This window comes from Entelurus aequoreus, linkage group LG19 (assembly GCF_033978785.1).
Source record: "Entelurus aequoreus isolate RoL-2023_Sb linkage group LG19, RoL_Eaeq_v1.1, whole genome shotgun sequence".
NCBI classification, from domain to species: Eukaryota; Metazoa; Chordata; class Actinopteri; order Syngnathiformes; family Syngnathidae; genus Entelurus; species Entelurus aequoreus.
The window spans coordinates 39245614-39250908 of record NC_084749.1 but is presented as its reverse complement, the minus strand read 5'-3'; positions in this window follow the sequence as shown (position 1 = coordinate 39250908).

Genomic DNA, 5295 nt, shown 5'->3' with positions numbered 1-5295 from the left:
ACAACCTGTGACGTCACGCTACTTCCGGTACAGGCAAGGCTTTTTTATCAGCGACCAAAAGTTGCAAACTTTATCGTCAATGTTCTCTACTAAATCCTTTCAGCAAAAATATGGCAATATCGCAAAATGATCTAGTATGACACATAGAATGGACCTGCAATCCCCGTTTAAATAAGAAAATCTCATTTCAGTAGGCCTTTAATGACACTGCCACTGTATGTAACCTAACTCAAATGATAAATCTACCAACCAGAATAAATATGAACAATTCAGGTGTATTGTCTTCAACTTGCATAGATCATCTTTTTACTAATTCAGTAGATAAATGCTCAAAGGTTGTTTCTATGCCAATTGGATTTAGTGATCATAACATGATTGCTATGGCAAGAAAAGTGAAAGTCCCCAAAGTTGGACCTACAATTATACATAAGAGACTCTACAAACATTTCTGTGATAATGCCTTTATTGAAGACGTACATAACATACAGTGGGACAGTGTATTTAAGTCATAGGTGTCAAACTCTGGCCCACGGGCCAAATTTGGGCCGTCGTGTAATTTCATTTGGCCCTTGAGGCAATATCAAATTAACATTAGAGCAGTGGCGGTGCCGCTGTAACAACGCATTCACCGCTAACATACTTGCCAACCCTCCCAATTTCCAGGGAGACTCATCTATATTGAGGACGTGCCTTAAAGGCATTGCCTTTAGCGTCCTCTACAACCTGTTGTATTGTTCGCTTTTCCCCCATACAAACAGCGTGCCGGCCCAGTCACACATTTTATGCGGCTTTTACACACACACACACAAATGGATGCAAGACATACTTGGTCAACAGCCATACAGATCACACTGAGGGTGGACGCATAAAAAATTTTGATACTGTTACAAATATGCGCCACACTGTGAACCCACGCCAAACAAGAAAAGCAGGCATTTTCAAACGTAAGCCTGAGCAGGAACACAATAGTTGAGCGCACATGTGATCTTGCCACCAATCTGCATGATCAGCTGATGGAAAAGGGTAAAGATTTGGTTTCTTTTACCCTTGCTGTGGACGAGAGCACTGACACGTCTGATACTGCGCAGCTGTCAGTCTTCATCGTCGACTCAAATATGTGTGTTACGGAGGAGCTTTTGGGATTTAAATCCATATATGGCACAACCACAGGGAAGGAAATATTTGATTTGTTTGCAAATGTGTAACTGAAATAAACCTAAGAGGATTCGTGAAAAGATGCGGGAAGAGAACTGTGCAGGTGAGCTATCTGTTTATCACTGCATCAAACATCAAGAGTCACTGTGTGCTAAAGCCCTAAAGATGGAACATGTTATGACCACAGTAACACAAGTTGTTAACTTTATAAGAGCCAAAGGTCTGAATCACCGCCAGTTTAAGTCTTTCTGGACGAGTTTGGTTCGGAACAGACAGACGTGCCGTATCACACAGAGGTGAGATGGTTAAGCCGCGGAAAAGTACTGAACAGATTTTTCGAGCTGCGTGACGAAATATGTCAGTTTCTGCAAAGCAAAGGGAAGGACACAGCAGACCTCCGGGAGCAAAAGTTTCTGTGTGAGCTGGCCTTTCTGTGTGACAACCTAAATTTCATTGGACCTGTATCTGTACATGCACAATGACAATAAAGATCATTCATTCATTCATTCATCTTGATGCGCTGAACCTGCAGCTGCAGGGGCGGGGCCGCATCATCACAGACATGTACTCGTCAGTGAGAGCTTTTAAAACTAAACTCTGCCTTTGGGAGAATCAGCTGCTGCAAGGAAACCTTGGCCATATCCCCTGCTGCCAAACCATAAAAACGCAGATCTCTACCGCCGTTTCCGCACATTTTGGTGAAAAACTCAGTGTACTCGGCGCTGAGTTTAGCCGGCAATTTGGCGACTTTGATGGTCAGAAGTGTACATTTGAACTGCTTAGTAATCCCTTCGCAGTTGATGTGGAAAAAGCACCAACTAACCTCCAAATGGAGCTGCATGAACTCCAGTGTGATGACACGCTGAAGTGAAAGTATGATGCTGTTGGCGCCGCACACTTTCCACAATTCATTCCTGACACAATGCCTCAGCTCCGCACCCAAACTGCTCAATTGCTCTCCATGTTCGGCAGCACGTATCTATGTGAGCAACTTGAGCAACTCAATGAAGATGACGAAAACGTCTCACAGGATACGTCTGACTGATGAACACCTTCTGTCGATAATGAAGGTCGCCTCAGCTCAAAGCCTGAGCCCCAACATTAATAAACTCGCATCGAAGAAAGGATGCCAGGTATCTGGCTTGGGCACATCAGATTAGTGTTGCAAACTGAGCAGTTTAAAGTCCTGAATGGTTGATTTATTCATTATTTTATTTTCAAATTTATTAGCCTGTGGAAAAAGTTCATGTTGATATTTACCTCAGAAGGCTGCAAATTGAAAAGAGGCATTACATGTTTTTATTTCAATTGTATTTAATATTAACGTTTTTTCGTTTGTTTTTTGAAAGTTGATTTTGCACTATTAAGTTATATAAGCATTGCTCTTTCCATATTCAGTGTTAAAGCAAATCAGTGTGGAGGTATTGGATAGGCAAATATAAGCTTTGGCTTCAGCCAATTCCTTTTTCGGTCATTCTTTTTCTTTTCTTTTCTTTTTGTGTGTAAATGTGTATCTGTACTGTTGAAGGCCTACTGAAACCCACTACTACCGACCACGCAGTCTGATAGTTTATATATCAATGATGAAATCTTAACATTATAACACATGCCAATGCGGCCGGGTTAACTTATAAAGTGACATTTTAAATTTGCTGCTAAACTTCCGGTTCGAAACGCCTCTGAGGATGACGTATGCGCGTGACGTAGCCCGGGGAACACGGGTATGCCTTCCACATTGAAGCCAATACGAAAAAGCTCTGTTTTCATTTCATAATTCCACAGTATTCTGGACATCTGTGTTCGTGAATCTGTTGCAATCATGTTCATTGCATTATGGAGAAAGAAGCTGAGCAAGCAAAGAAGAAAGTTGTCGCTGCGAAATGGATGTATTTTTCGAACGTAGTCAGCAACAACAGTACACAGCCGGCGCTTCTTTGTTTACATTCCCGAAAGATGCAGTCAAGATGGAAGAACTCGGATAACAGAGACTCTAACCAGGAGGACTTTTGACTTCGATACACAGACGCCTGTAGAGAACTGGGACAACACAGACTCTTACCAGGATTACTTTGATTTGGATGACAAAGACGCAAACGTGCTTCTGTGAGTATGCAGCTTTGGCTTCTAAACATTTGATCGCTTGACCGTATGTGCGCAACTTTTTTAAAATACATAAGCTTTATGAACCTTGGGTTAGGTGAACGGTCTTTTGGGCTGAGTGATTGTGTGTGTTGATCAGGTGTTTGAATTGTATTGGCGTGTTCTATGGAGCTAGGAGCTAGCATAGGAGCTAGCATAACAAACACGCAGGTGTTTTTATGCAGGATTAATTTGTGGCATATTAAATATAAGCCTGGTTGTGTTGTGGCTAATAGAGTATATATATGTCTTGTGTTTATTTACTGTTGTAGTCATTCCCAGCTGAATATCAGGTCACCCCCGGCTCTCACAGCATCTTCCCTATCTGAATAGCTTCAACTCCCCACTAGTCCTTCACTTGCACTTTACTCATCCACAAATCTTTCATCCTCGCTCAAATTAATGGGGAAATTGTCGCTTTCTCTGTCCGAATCTCTCTCACTTCATGCGGCCATCATTGTAAACAATAGGGAACTTTGCGTATATGTTCAACTGACTACGTCACGCTACTTCCGGTAGGGGCAAGCCTTTTTTTTATCAGATACCAAAAGTTGCAATCTTTATCGTCGTTGTTCTATACTAAATCCTTTCAGCAAAAATATGGCAATATCGCGAAATGATCAAGTATGACACATAGAATAGATCTGCTATCCCCGTTTAAATAAAAAAAATTCATTTCAGTAGGCCTTTAAACTGGTCACACAAAATGGTTAATGGTTGATTATATGACCGAAATAAACTTTTTTCATTCATTGCTTGTTCCATATTCAGTGTTAAAGCAAATCAGTGTAGCAAACTGAGCAATAATTAACGTTTTATTCATGCACTTTCTCTTGCTACTTGAAATTCAAGGCTTGAATGTTTGATTCATTCATTATTATTGTATTTTCAAATGTATTATTAGCCTGTGGAAAAAGTTTATTTTGATATTTACCTCAGAAGGCTGCACATAGAAAAGAGTCATTACATTTTTATTTAAATTTTATTTGATATGCAATTGATATTTTTTAATTATTATAATTAGGGTCCGCCTGTACCTTGTATAAAGGACTCCCACAGGGACAAAGGACACTATTGTTATTGTAAGGTTTATTATTCCGCAGCTTTGCACACTACTTTGCCCCCCTTAACATGCTTCAAAACTCACCAAATTTGACACACACATAGAAAAACGTGCCCCAACCACTTTAGTAAAAAAAACCTAACCCCAAAAATCAAAATTGTGCTCTAGCGCCCCCTAGGAAGAAAACTGCCTGTAACTCCCACTAGGAAGGTCGTAGAGACATGAAACAAAAACCTGTATGTAGGTCTGACTTAGACCTACATTTCATAATTTCACATCCTCGGGCAAAAACCAACAGGAAATTGGCTATTTCCCCTTCAACACAAAAAACACTCATTTTTGCCTTTTTTACCTGTAATTTGACCCCTTTAAAATACTTCAAAACTCACCAAACTTCTCACACACATCGGGACTGGTGGAAATTGCGATCTAAAAAAAAACCGAACCCCAAAACTCAAAATAAAACAGAGACAAAACTGCTTCTCAGAGGAAAACACAGACAAAACTGCTTGTAACTTCCGGTAGGAACGTTTGAGAGACATGAAACAAAAACCTCTACGTAAGTCTCACCTAGACCTACATTTCATAGATTGACATCCTTCAGAAAAAATCAACAGGAAGTTTGCTATTCCTCCTTCAAAACAAAATTTTTGTTACAACCGGTCACCAAACATCAAACATTATCTCCTCTGAGCGCGTTTGTCGTTTCGGCTTCAAACTACTACAGGAGAGAGATTGAACCCTTCTGATTAAAAGTTGACGAAAGCGTTTTGATCGGTTGTACGGTTTTGGTTTTACGTGCCTTCAAAGACCCGCAGCACTAGAGCTGCTTCGCTGCTGTGATTTTACGCGCCTTCAAAGAAAACAACCACTGTGCCGCAACACCTAGGAAAAAAACACAGACACATCTTCCTCTAACTCCCAGTACGAATATCGTA